We start from the raw sequence: 22926 nt of genomic DNA, 5'->3' as shown, positions 1-22926 counted from the left end.
ATATTTTATTTTATTTTAATTATTTTTTTAAAATTTTATTTTATTTATTTTTTTACACAGCAGGTTCTTATTAGTTATCCATGTTATACATATTAGTGTGTATATGTCAATCCCAATCTCCCAATTCATCACATCACCACCCCCACCCCCACCCCCACCCCCACCCCCCGTACTATCTTGATTACTGTAGCTTTGCAGTATAGTTTGAAGTCAGAAAGCCTGATTCCTCCAGCTCTGTTTTTCTTTCACAAGATTGCTTTGGCTATTCGTGGTCTTTGTGGTTACATACAAATTGTGAATATTTTTGTTCTAGTTTTGTGAAAAATGCCATTGGTAGTTTGATAGGGATTGCATTGAATCTGTAGATTGCTTTGGGTAGTAGAGTCATTTTCACAATGTTGATTCTTCCAATCCAGGAACATGGTATATCTCTCCATATGTTTGTATCATCTTTAATTTCTTCCATCAGTGTCTTATAGTTTTATGCATACAGGTCTTTTGTTTCCTTAGGTAGGTTTATTCCTAGATATTTTATTCTTTTTGTTGCAATGGTAAATGGGAGTGTTGCCTTAATTTCTCTTTCAGACTTTCATCATTATTGTATAGGAATGCAAGAGATTTCTGTGCATTAATTTTGTATCCTGCTACTTTACCAAATTCATTGATTAGCTCTAGTAGTTATCTGGTAGCATCTTTAGGATTCTCTATGTATAGTATCATGTCATCTGCAAACAGTGACAGCTTTATTTCTTCTTTTCCAATTTGGATTCCTTTTATTTCTTTTTCTTCTCTGATAGCTGTGGCTAAAAATTCCAAAACAATGTGAATAATAGTGGTGAGAGTGGACAATCTTGTCTTGTTCCTGATCTTAGAGGAAATGGTTTCAATTTTTCACCATTGAGGATGATGTTGGCTGTGGGTTTGTCCTATATGGCCTTTATTATGTTGAGGTAAGTTCCCTCTATGCCTACTTTCTGGAGGGTTTTTATCATAAATGGGTGTTGAATTTTGACAAAGGTTTTTCTGCATCTATTGAGATTATCATATGGTTGAAAACTGCATCTAAGTTTCTGAAAAACCTGGCCTGACCAATCCTTCCAATATTCTCTTGTTGCGCTGCAGGCACTCCAAGGAGCTGTTTGATGGGCCCAGCTGCAGCCTGGCTCTTCCTAGCAGAGAGGTACCTGTCAGCCTCTTACTCTCCCTGGCTCACTCCAGTGAGTCAGCCCTTTCCACCGTCCCCTCCACTTCCTGGCAGCTGCAAGAGAAGGCTGGAAGTTGGTGGCAAACTGTGGTGCCTGCCTGTTCGGTCTGCCACTAATGACAGCCCCTGCTGAAATCATGGCTCCATAGCTATACCTTCCCTTCATAAAAGTCCAAGTGAGAAGAAAGGAAAGGCCATTCTGACTTCTAACCTAGATTCCTGCCCATGTGTAAAATGGTCTTTTTGAGTATTTTCCTTTGTTTAGTTGGTTGTAGCAGACTGAAAGTGTAGAAGGGGGTTGGTGAATTTTTTCAAGCCTGTTATACTGATCCTTGAATTTTGAAAAGAACTGTGCTACTCTGGAGAAGTAAAGGAGAAAGGGAAGAAACATTTGCCTGGCTGCTGTTAATTACAATAATAATATAAAAACATGAAGCTTCAAAAAGTGACATTTTTGAAACCTTTGGGATTTAACACCCCCACCTCTGAGAGTTCAGTCATCCTTTCTATGGTGTTCAAAGCTTTGATTAGGGAAATCAAGTTCAAAGACTTTACTTGGCAGTGACTTGTAATTGCCTCTGAGCTTTGCATGTGTAAATCTGGCAGGGAACACAGGCTCAGATAACAGGCCATAGCTTTGTAAAATGGTCCCATATTTCTCTCTTTTGATCATCACCACAAGCCAGGCTTGGCAGCTATTATTATTATTATTTCAATTTGAGAACGAAATATTGAACTCAGAGAGTTGACGTGATTTTCCACAGTCACACAGCAAGGACCCACTTCTCCCCCTTTGTCCACAGGTGCTAATTCACTGCATCTTTTCCCATCTCTAAGGACTTCCATGTTTGTTTGTATGCTGCATAATTCTGGCGAGACATGTGAACCTAGAGTTCAGAGTTCATTGTTCAGAGGTAGTAGATTTATAAATGTATCTTGGGGAAAGGGAACATTTTCCTAATTCTTCCTAAGGTACTACATATGCTGCTCTTGGTTCCACATGATGTCCTTTGACTCCTGCCTCTTAGCTGGTACTGCTTTCTCCTCTGTGGATTCTGCGGGTTCTTCCATCAGCAATTGCTTTGACTGCAGTTTTGCATGTGATTTTCCTTGGTGACGGTTCTGTGAGTCCTGCCTTGAGAATCAAGAGCTCAAATAAAATAGTATAAAACAAAATAAATACATCCATACATACATAAAATAAAAACATGATGCTTACCATCCGAACTTCTTAAGGAAAAAAAGGGAGGGAATGCTAGGATTGATTGCCCAGCAACCTGCCCCTGCCCCTGCCCTGATCTGAACCCCGATTGGACGTTGCCCAATGGTGACCTGACCTCTCTTCTTCCCTCCTGTCCCATCCCCTGTCCCTCCTCCACCGCTTTGCTTCCCCACGGCTTAAAAATCACTATATTTTGAAAACCATTTATATCAACACACTGGTTTAGCATGGATGTCGAGACAAGTACATAGTATGGCTGGCTGGCCTAACTTAAAACAATGATCAAAGAAGACAATTTAGGTAATACAAACAAACGTTAACCCTTCATGAGGCAGATGGTCTCCTTTCCAAGAACTGCAAAATTGGGGCACAAGATAAGAAGCCGTTATAGGATGAAGAATAAAGAACAAGGAAGAGACGAATAGAAAAATATCTGCTTGGCTGGGTCACATAGTCAACTTTGTCTGGGGTGAAAGACCCAGAATTGGCTTGGCATTGGGGATTGGCTGATGGGGATATACTGCATTTCTGGTCAGGTGGACCATTTACAGAGACAAGAAAGTTATCAAAGTTTTAGTTTGATGATTCAGCATCCTGGAAAGGAATGGCTCCAACTGGGGTCTAGAAAGTTATTTCAACATAACTAGTCATGGACATGCCAAACTAGAAAGACATGGCACTTGGGGCAGCAGAAAGGCTTCCAGAGTTAAGTGCTGACAGCAGTGGGGGTGGGGTGGTAAGGAGAAGCACAGCCTGTTCTCCTAGCTTTTCAGGTCCTGAGAGTGTCACTACCTTTGGTTCCCTTCCTTCTGAGAGTGCCAGTAACTACTGGATAACTGGTTCTTTTCTTTCCACTTTTCATTGCTACCCATATGTATGGTTTGTTCTCTTTCTCTTCCTTCATACTAATTTTTCTTAATTTACCTCCATTCTTCCATTTGTTGGAACTTATTTTCCATTCCTTTTTTTTTTTTACCAAAATAATTTATTATTTCTTCCCAGGAAGGTACACCTTCCTCCTTCCTCCACCCAATCCACCCCCTTCCATTTTATGATATATAGACATCTTAGTTCTTCACTTCTTTTCCCTTGGACTTTATTTAAATATATATATATATATATATATATATATAAAGCATATGTTTCCTGTTTAAGGCTCCATTTTTTGGTTTAGTCTCCAACGTATGTTCACAAATGCCAGGTAGATTGAGAAATACAAAGCAGATTACCAATTTTTTCATAACAGTGAAAGAATAGACTGTGGAAGCTGGTTAATGAAAGCTTCTGGGACAGCGGTCCTGCTGGAAGCATTAACTCTGCTCCTAATCTTTTCTGATAAACATGACTTACAGGGAGATAAGAGAAATCAAAGGCTGTTTTTTGAACCCTGTAGTTTTGAAGTCGACTAGTGCAGTTCCTAGTAGAAGCCATTTTAACTCCCTTCCAGATAAAAAAGTCTGAGCCTCAAAATCAAATATTTCCTCGCTATCCCCTCAGGCTCCCTTGTCAAACCTTCTGACTGACTGAAAGCACCAAGCTTCACAACATGAAACAAAATCTTTTAACCCTAGAAGGATCAATGAACATGTTACCTGAAGAACAGGTGTGGTTTTGTTATGAATAGTTAACATAGCCAGTGTAGCTTGTCTTTACTTTATGCATTAACTGTGCTTCCCCCAGATATTAATGAAAATGAATATTTATGGGGTGAATCATATTTTGTCATAGGATTGCACTGTAACTATGGAAGCCTAATACAGAGGTGAAAGAAGATTAAAGGCCAAATTTAAATACCATAGCTTGCAATTTTAAAAAGTCTGCCTTGGATAATTTGCAATCATGTATATTTATTTCTCTCATGTCAAAGCCCACAAAAAAGCAATCATAGACCATCTAGATTATCTCTGGGCATTCATGAAAAATACATAGTAAAACAAATCATTCAGTGGCTTGCTACTTCATCAAGAATTCATTCTAGCTTCAGGAAACAAGGACAACTTAAGTAACTTAAATACTAACTCCTAACAGTTCAACAGACTGTCAAATATACAATACTATAAATATTCTACATTGGTTATTTGTCAGTGCCTAGAACTCCAAAAAGACCATAAGCAGGTAAAGCCAATCACCTAAAGGCCCTAACTACAAAGCAAGATCTCATAAGACCTTGTAAGACAATCATGTAAATTACATTTTGGCAAAGACTTTTGAGAAATAATATTTCTAGGAAATCATTAGAAAGATAAGCAGCTTAAGTGTAACAACAAAACCAAAGCAGGGAGCAAGCAGTTTAATTAATCTTTTCTTCTTAATTATTACACCTTCTTTTCCCCCCCAAATGACCTCAGGACCACCAAACTTGTTAAATCAATATCCCTAACTTTAAAAGAGTTGTTTATATTCCATTCTTTTCTAATCCATTAATTCTTAGTTTGAGATAGGTGAAAATGATGCTAGTTAAGAGGATTTTTAAATTAAATAGTCCAGGAAGACCTGATAAGATGATGAGAGTGGAGCGAATGTGACAGATGGAGAGGAAAAAAAAAGAGAAATTGAAGTAGAATTAAAACTTGATGCAAGTATCCTTGAGGAAGATGGAAGTTGGGAGAGTAACTGCTCAACTTCTAGTTGAATGCTTGGATGGATGATATTTTGCAATAGTTGATAAGTTTATTTTCTTTAATGAATTTTTAATCTTAGAAGAGTTTTGGACTTAAAGAAAAATTGTGAAGATAGTACAAAGCTCCTTTGTACCCACACCCAGTTTCCCTTATTATTAATACCTTACGTTAGTATGGCATATTGGTTAGAATTACTTAACAAACATTGATAATTTATGGGTAACTAAAATCCATACTTTATTCACATTTTCTTAGTTTTTATCCTAATATCTGTTCTCTGTTCTAGGATTCCATGTGAAACACAAGGTTATAATTAGCTGTCAAGTCTCCGTAGGCTCCTCTTGGCTGTGGCAGTCTTTCCTTGTTTTCAATGACCTGATAGTTTTGAAGTTTTGATACAGGTTTCCCCCGCTATCCAAAAGTGGACGTTTCTATGAAACCTTTGTAAGCTGAAATGGTGTAAAGCGGGGAAGCAATCGCCCTAGGTTAATTCCCTTAATAACAGATGCACAAAATAAATCGAGATGAAGCACAGAAGCTCACAGACACAATTCGAAGCTATGTCTGCTTGATGCTGAGATGCTAAGTGTAGTTCCTGGGGAAGTATCTTCACTGTGCCACGCTTTCTGCTGGCTGCAAAACAAACACTGAATGCTATTTTTGCTTTTCGCCTTTCATCGTAAAAGTGGAGATTCTCTTCGGATTTCTTTCTGTTAGCAAAAACAGGTACTAATGTAGGTCCTTCTTAAAAGCAAAGGGGTGTAAAGCAAAATTTCAAAAAGCGGGGGATACCTGTACTATGATCCATGGTTTTGTAGAATGTCTCTCAGTTGGGATTTGTGGGATGTTTTTCTTCTGATTAGATTGGGGTTAGTTGCGGAATTTTGAAAGGAAGATCACTAAAGAAAAGCACCAGTTATAGTATATTATCAAGAGTACATCTTATCAGCATGTTTTTCATTGCAATCAAGTAACCCACCTGACCATGTGGATGAGGTAGTGTTTGTCAACTCTCTCCATTCTAATGTTACTACCTCCCACCACACACTGAAATTTTTGTGCAGGCGAGACTTATGGTGTGGAGAGTTAGGCTCCATTCCCTTAAAGGCAGAGTTTCTACATAAATTATTTGGACTTCTTCTGCAAGGCAGATTTGTCTTTCCTCTGCCATTTATTTATTTTTATTCAAACATTTATTTATATCAGTATAAACTCCAAATATTAATCTTTTACTTTGGTTTGTAATCTAGTACTACTTTTATATATTTTTTGTCTCAAACTGTTCCAGATTTGGCCATTGGAAGTGCTTTCAGTTGGTTCCTGTGTCCTTTCAGCGTATTGCTCTCATTGTTTTGTTTTGTTTGTTTTGTTTCATTTTTGAGCACTTCCTTATTATCTGGCACTACAAGATGCTCCAGGGCCCTCTTGTATATTTCCTTCCCTAACCCTAGAATCAGTCATTGCTCTAAGGAGCCCTTTCATTGGATAATGGTATTAGAAATCACAAGGCACTAAGTGCGCTCATTGCTACTGGAGGAGATAATTTCTTTTAAGTTAGCTGACATGACAAGGTGCTATATGTGTGTACTCTAACCTTGTATATATGTATATGTGCAAATATTTCTATGTTTAATGATCTGTGCCTACATTAAGTTAAACATGAGTTTATTCTGATGTTTCTGACTCCAACTGATTACCACATGGATCATTCTAGCTTCTTCTTCTTATCTGTACCCTCCACTCCAATACTGAAAAATACGGCTCTCAGCATCTATCATCCTTTCACTTAATTGTTCATTTCCAGTGTAACGTATAGCCATTTCCACATTGGTAACCCATGTCCCCATTGGAAACAACTTTATCAGCTAGAGTATGTTTATGTTCAGTTTCTTTTGCCTTTAGTCTTACAGACTCCACTCATTTCCAAAGTTATTTAGGTCAACACTTCCCCCACCCCTCATACTTTTCAGTGAGGTTGATTCATACATTTTTAATACAGGTAGATTGTTTTGTCACATTCTGCATTATATCCTGGGTTCCCCTAACCTCCTAAATATTTTTTTTATATTTGCATATTTTAAGGAATACTGCGTGTAAATTCTATGGTTTTGGACAAATCCATAGTGTCATGTATCAACCATTACAGTATCATTAAAATAGATTTACCACCCTAAGAAGTACTTTGTGCTCCACCTGTTCAATACTCCTCACTTCCCCCCAACCCCCTGGCAATCACTGATCTTTTTACCATCTCTACATTGCTTTTTCCAAATGAAGTATAATTTTTTTTTTTTTTTTTTTTGCTGTACACGGGCCTCTCACTGTTGTGGCCTCTCCCGTTGTGGAGCACAGACTCCGGACGCGCAGGCTCAGCGGCCATGGCTCACGGGCCCAGCCACTTTGTGGCATGTGGGATCTTCCCGGACCGGGGCACGAACCCGTGTCCCCTGCAGCGGCAGGTGGACTCTCAACCACTGCGCCACCAGGGAAGCCCTGAAGTATAATTTTAATTATGCAGTTTGTAGTCTTTTTAGATGGACTTCTTACATTTAGTGACCTACATTTACATTCCTCTGTCTTTTCTTGGCTTTTCTTTTCTCCATTTCTTTTTATTATTGATGAGAAGTCCATTACAATTCTTGTCCTTGTTTCTCTGTAAGTAAGGTGTTCCCCCGCTGCTCTGGCTTCCTTTAAGATTTTCTCTTTTCTTTTCTTCGATTTGAATGTGATATGCCTAGATGTCAGGGTTGTTTTTTTTTTCCCACATTTATTTTGCTCACTGTTCTCTGAGCTTCCTGGAACATCAGTTTGGTATCAGCCATTTATTTTGGAATGTTCTCAGCCATTATTATTTTTCTGCTCCATTCTTTTATTTTTTTCTATTATTCAAATTGTACATATGTTACACATTTTGAAACTCTCCCATGGTTCTTGAATGTTCTGTATTTGGGATTTTTTTTTGTTTATTTTCATTCCTTTTTCTCTTTGTATTTCATTTTGGGAAGTTTGTAGATTCTTTATTAAGGTTCCCAAATCTCTGCTTACATTACCCATCTGTTCCAATATGTTGTCTACCATTTTCATTACAGCTTTTAACATATTAATCATAGTGATCTTATGTTCCCTGTCTGATAATTCCAACCTCTTTCTGATATCTGAATGTGGTTTTAATGATTGCTTTACCTCTTCAAGCTATTTTTTCCTGCCTTTCAGCATGCCTTACAATATGTTGCAGAAAGCGAGTCATGTGGTGTTGGAGGCAATAGATAAATAGGCTTTAGTGTTAGAGTTTATGTTACTCCGTCTAGGAGTTGGGCTGTGTTTAATGTTTGCTGAAGCTTTTAAGTGTCAGAGATTTCAAATTCATCTGTTGTCCTTGTTTTTGTCTCCCTCTTGACGTTGGGCTTCCCTTTGTACTCCTCAGAGGGAATCCGAATCTTGAAACTCTTTCAGCTCTAATTCACTGCTGTTATACTGGAGCCCTTTTTGTTGGTGGTAAGGTGTGAGATAGGGGAAGTGTTGTATGATTTTAGGTTTAAATTCTAATGTGCCTGTTCTTGGGACTGTGACAATCACAGATCTCAATCCAGTAACACATTTTTTCTCCTCTTAGATGATACAAGAAGATTAGAGGGGGCTGGAGTAGGAAGAAAGTCCTTACCCCAGGTGGATTAAGGTTCTGGTAAAATCTTTACTCCTGAAGGCCAGTTACTTGTTATGAAAAATGCTCTGGACTAATTCTACAATAATTATTCTTATCTTTTGCTTGCCAGAGGAATTCACCTTAAGAATCTCATGGGTTCCTAGATATAAGGCCCATGAATGTGTGTCCCTCACTAACTGTCCCAAGGAAGTTCTCATTCTCATGTTAGTCCACACTCAATCTCCAGCAATTTGTCAAAATTAGCATTTAGGTGTTCCTACCAGCTAATGGTTCCAGTAGCTTGTACTCCGTGTAAGTAAATCTTGGCTATTACCCTCTGGGTTGTCTTGTCTTCTTCAGATTTAAGGGTGAAGGTTTGCCCTACAGTCTCAGTTTTCTAATGGGTACTAGAAAAATTATTGGTTTTCAGGGTTTTTTTCAGCTTTTTCTTAGTGTAATGATGGGAATGATGACTTCTCAGTTCTTTACACATCACAGCTGAAACTGAAAGTCAATAAATTCAATTTTAATATAATAAATTTGAGGTTCCTCTGATATATCTAAATGAATTTTTTGCTAGAAAGAAAAGTTCTTTTCTTTGTCTTTTGAATTTTTTCAGCTCCTTCCTGCCTGGAATTATGGAATCCTTAAAGGAGAGTAGACTGTATGATCTTATATTTGTATACTGGAAGAGAAAACATCATCAATGTTTCAAAGGATTAGGTCACCCTACTGATTCTGTTTTAACTATGCATGCAGGTTAGTGTGGTTAGTCTTGACCAATAAGTTTGTGGATTTCTATGGAATGAATCACAGCAGTGAGCCCTTTTGCTTATTTACCTCAATTTCTAATGCCTTGGAAAAGGACCCACCAACATGAGACTGTAAGAAATGTTTTGTTGGCCTGATCCATAAATGTATGAGATGCTCTTAAGAAGTAGAGTTGAAATTAATGGCTTCTTAGAAATGTCAGTTGTCCTCTAGCTTCAGATAAATAAGCTTGTGATTCTATATGTACCTTCTACTTTATGTCCAACTCCTTTCAGATCCTTACCCTTAATGTAGTTTCTCAAGCAACTATCACCCTTTTTCTCCTTCACTGACCTATTACCCTCTGTCATAAGATCTATAAAGAATTCCCTTTTTTTTCTAAATACCCATTATCTTTTAATGGGTATTTTTCTAGTACTCATTAGAAGATAAAATGGGGCTGTGCGCACACACACACACACACACACACACACACACACGCACACACATCATTTGATCTAGCTACCAATCTAAGTTCCAGTGTTTCTTTTATAATAAATTTTTTCAAATGACTAACCTCCTCTAGTTTGTTCCACGTCTTTATACCACCACCACTCCTTAATCACTGTGAGATATTGTCTTAGTTCAGGCTGATATAACAAAAATATCATAGACTGGGAAGCTTAAACAACAAACATTTCTGTTTCAGTTCTGGAGGCTGGAAGTCCAAATCAGGATGTCAGCATAATCTGGTTCTTGGTGAAGGCCCTCTTCCTGATTTCTAGTTGTTTCTTCACATGGCAGAGAGAGGAAGCTCTAGCCTCTTTTTCTTCTTATAAGGACCCTAATCTCATCATAAGGGTTCCACCCTCATGACCTTGTCTAAACCCAATTACCTCCCAAAGGTCCCACCTCCTAATACCATTCCACTGTGTGTTAGGGTTTCAACATATATATACAAATTTCCGAGGTGACCAAAACATTCAGTCCATAACAGATACGTTCACCCAGAACTACTCAATAAAACATTGTTCTTAATCATCTCCAGTGTGAATCAGCAAGATAAGAAGGAGAGAAGGCTAAAAATAAATATCAGAACTGAATTCTTCTTCATTTTTTTAAATTGAAGTACAGTTGATTTACAATGTTGTGCCAGTCTCTGCTGTACAGCAAAGTGACTGTTTTACACACACACACACACACACACACACACACACACATATATTCTTTTTTTAATATTCTTTTCCATTATGGTTTATTCCAGGAGATTAGATATAGTTCCCTGTGCTATATAGTAGGACCTTGTTGTTTATCCGTTCTAAATGTAGTAGTTTGCATCTACTGAATTCTTCTTCTGATGAACACTAAGTCTGTATGACCTTAAGCAAGTTACTTTCCAAAGAACTTGCTACTCTTGGTATCCTTCTGTAAAAAAAAAAACACACAAAAATTTGGTACTCTTCTGTAAAAAATTTTTTAAAAGACAAGATTCTGAGTACTGTACCAGTATAAACAAAGGCTATTAGAGAGTAAATAAGGCTGTAGGTTATCATAGAGACAAAGAGTGAGTTTATAATTAAATAAAAATTTCTGCATAATGAACACTAAATATATGGAAAGGGAATGGAGGTTATTTTCAAATACAATAAAACAAATATATTTTTCTCATGTTTTTCATTTTATTCATTTGTTTTTCTGGTTTTCATTTCACTAGAATAACATAGTTATTTTTCTTTTAGCTCCAGTGAAAACTGTCTAGTTAATTACTGGAAAATATAATTCTAAGAATAGTGAATTTGAAATGAATGGTATTGAATGTGATTTAAAAGCAAAAAAAGAATACCTGAATGAAATAGTTTCTATAATATATACTTTTTTTTTTTTTTTTGCGATACGCGGGCCTCTCACTGTTGTGGCCTCTCCCGTTGCGGAGCACAGGCTCCGGATGCGCAGGCTCAGCGGCCATGGCTCACGGGCCCAGTCGCTCCGCGGCATGTGGGATCTTCCCGGACTGGGGCACGAACCCGTGACCCTTGCATCGGCAAGCGGACTCTCAACCACTGCACCACCAGGGAAGTCCCTAAGGTCCTAAATAAATAGGAAATATATCATATACACAGATTGGAACACCTAATATTGTTAAGATGGTAATTCTCCCCAAATTTATCTATAGATTAAATGTAAATTCAATCAAATTCTCAGTAGGATTTTTTTTGTTTCAGAAATTCACAAGTTGGCTATTTCTGAAAATATTGTCGCGTCAACATCTTCAGAGAACAGCCCCTCCCCCACCCTTGTTTAAACAAGTGCTATTTAGCAACTCTGAGTTCAGCCATGTGCTCAAAATGCAAGGCCATTGAAAAAAAAGATAAGGAAGGTCAAATACTTCTTCCCACAGAACCAAAGAACAAGGACCCAAGAAAATTTCGGCTGTTCAGAGGCATGTGACTCTACATGGGTAATAGTCCATTCCTGGCAGCAATGTCTGAGTGAATTTGTCAATATTGTGTACTTCTTTTACTTTATTTAGCTGAATCAAAGGATAGAACCTGCATATATTTATCATCACATAAGTTCGTCAGGATACAAACGTCAATATATCTCAGAAGAAACAGCTCACTGCAAAAGTTCTTGTCATTTTGTTATTTTATTAAGCTTTTCCCTGTCATTGATTATGCATTTACAACTCCAACACTAAAAAAATAAATTTCAGTATATAAGTGATGATGGCTGAATGTCGGTCAGCAGTAAACAGAAACAAAGAATAAAAGGTAGATCTGTGACTGCTGATATGATTTAACTGTTTGGTTTTGCCTGTGGAATTATAAGATTTTGACACCCATTGACCAAGTCATCCTTAAAGGTCCCCTCAGCTTAACTAAACTTTAGGCAAGGTTCTTCCTGACTATAGGTCCCTTTTCTTACAGTGTTTACTTTAGAAAAACTTACCATTGTAATTTCTTTCTCTGCCTCTTTGAGATGTAAGTCTTCTTCTGGTCTCTTCCCTTTTAGATATAATCTTCAAGAAAGATAGCACCTCTGTCTTCCGGTCTCTGTGGTGAAGATAGAAACCTAACTTCAATAAGTGTCAGTTAGCAAAAGCAGATAACCTAATCACAATGACCAATCTCTCCCCTGAAGTCCTCCAGTACTTTTCCACTAACACACCCGAGAATTTAAAAATCCTTTTGCCAGAGGGAAGAGGTATGGGGATATAGGTATATGTATAGATGATTCACTTTGTTATAAAGCAGAAACTAACACACCATTGTAAAACAATTATACTCCAATAAAGATGTTAAAAAAAAAATCCTCTTGCCTTTTGTTTCAGTGGAATTAAATTCAGTCTCTCTCCCATACTGCAATAACCTTGACCCCTACTGCGATAGTCTCGAATAAAGTCTTCCTTGCCATTTTAACAAGTACCCGGTTCTATTTTTCTTTATCAACATATACACACAAACTATTTATGTGCTATAATAATGTGCAACCATGCAATGAATTTCAGTTTGCAAAGTGATTTTGATCTAGTGTATTACTGTAGCATTGTAAGACCAAATTAATATCCCTGTGTTCAAGAAAATGAGTCTAATATTCACAGAAATTAATTCTTGTCTAATGTTGCAATTATTAACTAAGGGATCCAAAACTTGAACCCAGAGCATTTACGTCCAGGTCCAGGGCTCTTCCACCTGCATCTCACTAACAGTTCTGCTCTAAGAAACATCTCAGCAATGTTATGTTCTGCAGAAATATTCAGATATTTAACTACATTTACCAAGTTATCAGTCTTTCCTGGGTGGGGATGGGGAGGATTGATTTGGAAATCTCCTGAGAGCAAACTCATTTGGTGATCTACTCTGATCATGGTTGAATACACAAGTAGAAGACATCGTGTTCTTCCCATAACAATGTTAAAACCAAGTTTAACATTCATGACTATTAATGGGATCAAACTTCCTTTTATATTAATACTAGTTCATGTGTTTCATTACATTACATTGTGCACACCATTTTTTGGCCTCATGAAGACTTTAGCTGGAAAAAGCCATTTGCCTTTTATTCAGCCATAAGTAGACTTCAGACTTAATTATGTATGTTTTCACTAAAAATGTTTAAACACTGTATTCCTTCCTCATGCAATACCTTCCTCACTATTACTTGGATAATGGAAAGCACCAGAGTTTTAAAAAATGTAATTTGCCTTGTTCTATCTCTTCCTCCCCTCCCTGCTGAATCCTCAAAGTAAAATTAGTTAAAACATGATTTTTCTGGGAATCTCTAGTCTTGATAATAAATGACTATGGAGCTGCTGAAGCATAATGTGCTAGTCTTTATCAGGTGGTATGTGCAGTAGCAGAACAGTTTGAATAATTATGATATTATCTGCCAGTTTATGAAGAGGACTAAGAGACAGAAAAAATAGGCTACATGATCAGCATCTGTAATTAAGCGAAGTAACTGTCACATCTCTTCTCTCAGGCTTGAGTGCTGGAATTTTAGACATCAGAAAAATGGAAAAGAAAACCAAAATCTTCATTTCAGTTATCTGAACAGAATCCATGCTGAAGAAATTACCCAAGATGGACTATTCGGAAAAATGAAAATATATACATATATAGGTACACAAAAATATTAAGCTGCCCTCAGGCATATCTTAAGAATTGAATATTTAGTCTAATAAAGTACTCTGATTACTTGAAAGTAACTGTATATGTCGATCTAGGTTGCCTATTTTTCAAATAGAAATACTTTTCCTTATGATTTTGAACTTACTTTGCGTAGTTTTTTCCATTAGAAGCTACTATAAGGTTTCTCAGTGCCATAGGGTCAACATCCAAAGCACTGGTGATTGTCCTGTAAATGTGCAAAATTAATATAGAGAAATATATTTATACATAAAAAGTTGTTTATAGCATATTAAACTCAAGCTTTTTGGTAACTAGTTACAATAACTGGTAATTCTAATTATTTCAAAGATCATTGTGAAAGCCTAAACAAAAATAAAAACACATTACACTGAAACTTGGGAAGTCACAGCAAGGAATGTTTCAGAAGACAGGGTGCTTTGGCAAAGAGGCCACTGATTCAAACAGATAATAGCTTCTTGGGGGCATGACTTGTCTTGCTTACCTCTGTTTCCCCAAATTGCTTAGCATGAGGCCTCACACAAAGTAAATGGCCAGTAAGAGTTCAGTTGACAGTGTCAGAACTTTACAGATAGGAATTTTTCATCTAAATATGAGTTGTTGCAGAGTTGGGTTAGTCTAATACTAGCAGGCATTTGGTTGTTAAAGAATAGAAGCCCATGCTGACTTCGTATAAAAATGATTGTCCACTTTGTTGAATTCCTTCAAACACCTTCAACAGATTCCCTCCCCTACACTGAACTCCCCGTAGCAGCAGAGCCTCCATGGTACACCAAATATTTAGTAGATTTAGAACTTTACCTACAGTAATTACAAAAGGTATAATATTTAGGGCTTTTCTTCTGTCCTCGAATGACATAAGCAAAGCTGAACTTCTGAGCAACAAGGCTACCACAGTGTGAGTTGATTTTATCTGCTGTGTTTCAAGTCCCCTCCCTGATGAAAGGGGCCTCTTCTGTGCATCTCTTGCAGGAACTTCTCGTTACTCCACCTCAGTTAAAGTCTTCAGGAGTCTCCAGGTACTTTTCTAATGTGGCAGTTCTAGGAGCTCACGAGGACATAAATCCCACAGTAAATTCATTTAGAGTAGGGAGAAAAAGCAATTTTATCTCACCAGCAGAATACAATATGTGCACAGAACTAGAGAAGGAAAGCCTGACCATTATTTACAAGACCTTTAGGGCAAACCTCATTTTCTCAAACACTTTTCATAAGCACACCATGAGAATTACCATTAGTGGACTTCCCGACATTTCTTTTCTTGCCTAGAGCACTAAAGCTCTGGAAAGGAAAAGATGGAAAAGGAATCAGATTCCAGGCTGAGTTAGGAAAGTTGGGGAAAAAAATATTGCCCAATTTTTTACTTATAATTTTTTCTCCTTCATGAACATGATATTAAAAATTTTGGAAAAACATTGCATTTTTTTAATGAGGTAGAGATACCCTTATTTTAATTAGTGAGTAAACCAACAGATGCAGATGTTCTCTGTCTACAGCTTTAAGGTACTGTTTTGAAGAAATAGTGGGAGAAACCTTAGCTCAATGATGCCCTAGATGATTACTGACACTCAGGCAGACCAGCTGTGCTAAACCACCTCTTTCTTTTGCTGGGACAATTTATTCCCTCTATGCTAGCACCTCCTGCAGTTCAAGAGAATGTATATTTTAATTCCAAGGATGAAACAGAGGAAAAAGATTTAGAGATATATATACACTTTCAAATGATCACTTCTTTGGGGTAATAAAAAAATCTAATACTTAGAAAATGTCAGTTGTTCACATATTCACATTTGAATCAGAATAAGAAAGTAAATAAAGCAGGGGAAAGTGTTACTGTGTGAAATCTGTTTAACATTTGGCTTGGAAGAAAGAATGAAGTTGGAAAATATGTAAAATATATAGAAGTACTAAGTAAACAGCAGAAGATAGTGGCAAGACGTTGGTGACACCATCTCATATTTATTTATACATTAGTTTAGAGTTTGATCTACTTACATCTGTGTGACATTGTCGGGACAGATAATATAAGGTCTTTCTTGCTGATGATGGGATTTATGAGCATAAAGATGGAGAGAAGTATTCTTTCCCAATCAGAAATATTGTACACATGGTAATCTGAGTAACTCTTCATGCACTAATGATTGATTCTTATTTTTGCTTCTTTAGCTTATACAGCATTATTTAAGAGTATATACACTAAAAATAAATCGTTCTACCTGGCACTCTGGGAGCATTGGCGGTAAACCTGACATGATCCTGCTGACATGATTTGAAGGAGTTTACATTGTGGTGAAGGATGATGATGTGTCACGTTAAGATGGTAAGAGCTACAGCTGTGTGCATTTAATGACTCAAATACGGAGGAAGACTCACAGAACAGGCAGGGAGATATCATCTATAGTTTATGGAGAAAAGGGTAAAGCTTAAGAGGAAATGGCTCACAGTCTCATTATCCTGTGCTTCTTGCAGATGACACTGTCTATATGTGAAAAGGATATTTGGCTTGAAATAAAGAGATGTCAGACAATGTAACTAAGATTTTAATATTTAGCATATACAACATCCAGCTCTCAGAGGCAGAAGAGAATAGTGGATCAGTACATGCTCTTTAGTGCACGATTGCTAGGGAAAAGTGGTTGGCCTCTTCTAGTGTGTGTGAGTCTGGGTATGTTACTTCACCATCCTACATTTGTTTCATCAACTGCAAAGCTTCAAAGGATGGTTGTTAAAATTTAATTCATGTAAAGCTTTTAGTTCCCAGAACATGGAAAACACACGTCAGTGTGAGTCCTTATTATTATTATTTAAAAAGGATCAAGATGATAACATTAAAATACTTCCCAGAAAACGATTGTAAAAGTAGAATCTTATCTTTAAAGTTTAGTAATACGCAGACCACTGCCTTTGTCATGACTCTGACCTATTTTCTCCTTAGAAGCCACAATGATTTTTCTCCAATTACATTTCAGTTGAGTTACCAAGAAGAAAGAATAGGAGGTAAGCTTCAGGTACACAAAGTTTTATGGCCTACATTTGCTACTGTCAGGAGTTGCCCACAGTTCTTTATAAATCCAGAGATTCATGTGATTGTAGAGCTGTACACCATCAATTAATTTGTATCCCTGTTTTTCTCACCTACTCTCCAATGTTCTTAAGATCTAATGAGGTGGGAAAAATAAGATTTTCATTACTATAAGTGGCCTGAATTGTATGATTTTTATTTTCCTCTTTAGAAATAGTGGTAATAAAACATGGGCACATCCTACCTCTCTCCGTAGGACTGTGGGGATGAATAAAATAATTGGAAACAAGCAGCCCATTTGTTTTCATCATTGGTGTTCATTTTTTGAAAGAGCTGTACTTAATTTTGGCAGTACCCTGTTCACTTTCCACAATTCCCCCTAGGAACAGTGCCAAAACCAACCAGACTCCAAACTATGTCCATGTGAGCCTTTCATCCTTGTCCCTGGGAGGCTCCTCAGCCAGTTCCTTTTTCTGGAATACCCCACCACAAACTTTGGAAATCTAAGCTCAAATTAGGGTAGGCCCTAAATGATTTAAAATTTGACAATTGAATGTCTAATTGTAACTAATATATATATAAAATTTGAAAAAGGAAGTATCAGTATTCTAGGACTGCCATAACGAAACACCAAAATCTGGGTGGCTTAAAACAACAGAAGTTTATTCTTCCAGAGTTCTGGGGGCTAGATGTCCAAAAATCAAGGTGCCAGCAGGGCCATCTGAGACTCTGGGTGGAATCCTTCCTTGCTTTTTTCCTAGCTTCTAGTTGTGGCCATAGATTTTTGGCATTTCTTGGCTTGCAGCTCCCTCACTCCAGTCTCTGCCTGTGGTCACCTGGTATTTTCGTTATGTGTATATGTCTTCATGTGGCATTTTCCTCTTCTTATAAGGACACCCAACATATTGAATTAGGGCCCACCCTAATAACTTCATTTTAAGTTGATTACATCTGCAAAGACCTTATTTCCAGATAAGGATACATTCATAAGTACTAGGGTTTAAGATGTCAACACTTCCTTTGGGGGACAGAATTCAACCCATAACAAGGGATTTTATAAAGTAGAATATTAATGCAGATATTAGATATTATTTTCATATCTATTTTCCCCAAATTGCTTAGAATAATGCTTTAAGCATAGTAGGAGATTAGAATACATATTGATTTGAATTTAATTTGCTTTTTACCCCCATGGTGACATTAGCTACATCGTATTTCCTTTATTCTAGAATAAAGCTCTAAGTTAAAAAAGATATCTGGTCCTAGTGATGACTATTGTTATCTAGTGAGATGAAAAGGATTTTTCTGGAAATCATGGTTAATTTCCTGTTAAATTGAGTGTAAATTTTTGGAGTCAGGAAATTCTAGACTGTATTTCTCTGCATTTTTCTTTAGTTTCCCAAATCACTATTTCACCTTTAGAGGCTCTGTTGATCTTTCTTCACTGTGTCACAGTCTTGGAAACCTGAATTTGCTAGTTACTTGTAAAAGTCACCTAAGTAGCCAACTGGGAAGCTAATTACATGAATTTTGAAACCAGCATAGCCGACTATCTAGACGTCTGGCTTTGGAGAACTATCTCCATAGAGGATTTTCTTGTCTTTTCTGACCCTCTCTTTCCCTAGCTGTTAAATGAAAAATTTAGAAGTAGATAATATAAAATTTTCTTTCCAACCGGAAGTGACTTCTGCATTTTATGGTGCATCCATGCCATCACGCAGCATTACATATCTGATTTTAACAAATACACATTAAGAACATATATATTTACAGCTAACTCCAGATATTCTTAAATATTAAATTGTGTGAATACAGGCATAATAATGTAAATATTAAACTCCAGATCTTATTTTGTATACCTACTAATATATACAAATATGAAAGCTTATTTGCTATTTATGATTATGGACTGTGTAATAAATAAGAAATTTAATTATATTTTATGATTTTAGGTCTAGAATCTGGGAACTCTGGTTCTCAGACCAGAGTCTCCTGACAAGGTATCACACTGAGGCTTAATTTTCCGCTTCAGTGCTAGGTACATATTTATTGTTTCTTAATTATTTATAAATGTACTTGTGGTTATAGGTGCTGCTTCTTAGCTAGAAGAGTCATCTAACTTGTACAATTACTTACCAACCCTTCTACAATAGAAGTGTTTGTCACGTTTATCATATGCAAAACTGTACCTCACCGATGGCTAAAAGTTTTTCAAACTAAGGCTACTGGCTTTTGTAAATTTTACTTAATAAATCAATTAAGCTGTATTCATTATAATCCCTGGAGGGTTATCCACCAAGACAATGCTCTTACAACTAAATTGTCTGGTTGAAATATGCTCAATCTGTCTGAAATTGCCATTGAAGCATTTTACTGCTGCAGACCAGCAAAACTTGGATGGGCTCTGGATTCATCTAACAACTAGGGAGACAGACGGTGTTAAAAAGACACAGATGTAGCAACTTCATTCGATTCTTAATATGCTCCTTTTCTGTCATCTTAAGCATTTTCACCAGCAAATGAAATACTTGTTTTGCTAAAGTCAATGATTTGCATATTGAGTTGGGAGAAAAACACATAAGGCAATAATTTAAAACTTCGGTCATTACTGCTATAGGGAAGAAAATTTCCAAAAGAAATCCTTAATTTTAGAAAGCGTCATTATATCATTACTCATTAATTCATTTACATGCTTATTTATACAATAAATAATTTTGAGCACCTGTCATGGTAGGCACCATGATAGCCACTTGGGGATGGGTATAAACATAATTAAGCTATGATTCCTGCTCTTAAAGAACCTCTTAAGTAGAAAGTGAATACTGAATGGGAAAACTCCAAACAAGTTAAAAAGGGGGAAATGCCATAAAAGATAAAGTGCCATCAAAATTCAGACTTCGGAGATATTATTTGTGGGAAAATTATAAGAAAAATAACATTTAAAATAGAATTTGAATATTAGATTGGCTTTAATAAATGAAGATGAAAAGATAGATGTGGTATTACTTGGAAACCTACAAAGACTGAAGATAACTGAAAGCAAATGTAAGGGAAAACAACTATCTGGAGCAAAGGTAAAATTGGAAAGATTGCTGCTTTTGAACATTGATTAAAAGGGTTGAACTTTACTCACTAAATAATAAGAAACCATTAACATTTTTTGAGTAGAGGAAGGTTATGTTTAGTGAGGTTTATCTGGGTTGATATATAGGCTAGTTGGAAGGAGCAAGAAGTGTCAAGCAAAAAACAGTGCAGGAGGCTGCATATAGGAAGATAGTTTATTGAAGTGCAGTTGCAGGGCTTCCCTGGTGGCACAGTGGTTGAGAGTCCGCCTGCCGATGCAGGGGACACTGGTTCGTGCCCCGGTCCGGGAAGATCCCACATGCCGCGGAGCAGCTGGGTCCGTGAACCATGGCCGCTGAGCCTGCGCATCCGGAGCCTGTGCTCCGGAACGGCGGGAGAGGCCACAGCAGTGAGTAGGCCTGAGAGGCCTGTGTAACGCAAAAAGAAAAGAAAAAAAAATAAGAAGAAGAATTGCAATTGGAGAGACAGAGCTTCAGACAAAACTGACAAAGTGTTCTGGGAAAGAGAAAGAGTTAAGGACTCATAAAGACAAAAGCCAGGAGGTTATTAAAAGTTTCCTGATGAGAATTGTGATTGACTCTGATGCAAATCAGGAAATGTTTGTCCTTAAAGAATCACCACTTATTTTAGGGTAAAGGTCCAATAAGTATCTTGAGTTTTGGCAGATGTTCTGGATGACTTCATTAGGACAATAAGTAATCAAAAGCTCAAATTCCTTCCAGGTTGAGATGAGTGTGCATAAGTCACACTTCCTTAAGGATCTCCCAGCTCCATTTTAGACCATTTTAGAGCGTTCTCTTAGCCATACCAACTCCATTTCTATTTTCCTTTCACAGGAGCCTAATGCTGAGAGATTTTATTTACTGAAACTCTCTAGAACAGATGAGTGAGAATAGAAACAAAAATAAAGGTGGAGACAGGATACGTTTAAAGAAAAAATATATAAAGCTTAATCACTGATTAAATGGGGACCAAATTGGAATGAAAGTAGGTGATGGGGAAAATCTGTGAGACAAATATGTCAAAAAGAGCCAGGACTAAAACCCAGGGGCCAGGAAAAGAATTGCTTTTCCTTCCAAAATCAAAAATCAGGTGAAGGCACTAATTTGAGAGGGAATGTAGAAAATATTTTGCATTATTTCCAACAGCATTGTCCAATCAAAATATAATGTGATCCCATATTAATTTTATATATTCCAGTAGCCACAATTTAAAAAGTAAAAAGAAGCGGGTAACATTAATTTTCACAACATATTTCATGTATCTCAATGTATCCAAAGTATTGTTATTTCAATGTGTAATCAGTACAAAAAGTTATTAGATATTTTACCCTAGAATTTGTACTATGTCTTTAAAAACAATGTGTATCTTACAATTTTTGCGCATCTCAGTTGAGATTAAGCTCCTTTCAAATGTTCAACAGCCATATGTGGCTAGTGGCTACCATTTTGGGCAGAGTATTTTCAGAAACTTCATGTGAAAGTATCTAAGAAGTTGAATGGAAAGTTATCACCATTAGATGGAGTGATTCATGAATATGGTGGTGACTGATAAGACAGAAGTAGGTAAGATCATTAGGAAAATGAAAAAAAACATAAGATGGAGATCACAGGCATATTCTTGGAAAATGTCCATATTTTCCATGTGCAGGAGGGGTAAGAAGAGAGAGTGGAGAAGAAAAAAATAATTATTGAATGGGTAGGAAAAGAAACAACACAAGGAAGGGTCATGGAAACCAAAGGAAATGGAACGTTTAAAAATCGAAAATTGTAGAACAGTCAACTGATAAACATTACAAGGAATTTTGAAATCAAAGTTTGAAAAGAAACAAAAAATAAATTAATTAACTGTACATTAGTGTGTTTGGCAAGAGCAAGTTTAGTAGTAATCGCCAATCACCTGGCAAGAGTGTCTTGGAAGAATATAGACAACTGAAACAAATCATATTATCTGACTTCCAAAATCCATTCTATGTATCTACCATAACAAATGATGAAGCAGGGTACAAGAGAGGAGGTGGCCTGAGTGTGAGCTGAGGTCTTGGAGACAGGAAGATTTCAATGTCTCTCCAAGTTGTTTAGTAGTGAAAATAGAGATGCTGTAATAGTGTGAGCATCTATAAGGCAAGAGGGTTTGTTGTGCATTTGTTTGTTTAATACTGTTAAGAACATAAACATTTCAGTGGTCTTAGGGATCAGGAGAGAATACAATACAAGGGAAATTTTAAAATAATGGAAAAAAAAAATCCCAAAGTAGAGACAGGTTTTTCTTCTCAAGATAGGGGGGAAAAAGCTTAATGGATATATAAAAATATGTATAAAACATAATGAAAAGGAGAGGTAACTAAAATAAGTTCCAATTGCCTTGCACTTTCCCTAATGTAGAGAGACAATAGCTTGTACAAAAATGTAGAGACAGCAGTAAGACTCTTATGAAAGTAGAAAAAACTTTTCCATGACTAGAGAGTCAACTGGAGGAAAAAAGAAAGACATTGGGAAAATAGCTATAATATAATAGCATGGGTTTGCAATGCACCCAATGAAAAGTTTTATGAATTCCTTAATTTGCTTTTCATTATGAATTGGGACATATCTGAGTTTGAGAGTTGGCATGGCAGAAATTCATCAGACAAGGGATTGACTTTTTTTTTTTTTTTGGCGGTACGCCGGCCTCTCACTGTTGTGGCCTCTCCCGTTGCGGAGCACAGGCTCCGGACGCGCAGGCTCAGCGG

Source organism: Monodon monoceros, unplaced genomic scaffold (assembly GCF_005190385.1).
Source record: "Monodon monoceros isolate NGI ecotype Baffin Bay Population unplaced genomic scaffold, NGI_Narwhal_1 Super_Scaffold_11, whole genome shotgun sequence".
NCBI classification, from domain to species: domain Eukaryota; kingdom Metazoa; phylum Chordata; class Mammalia; order Artiodactyla; family Monodontidae; genus Monodon; species Monodon monoceros.
The sequence above is the reverse complement of the archived record's forward strand: the minus strand, read 5'-3'. Positions refer to the sequence as shown.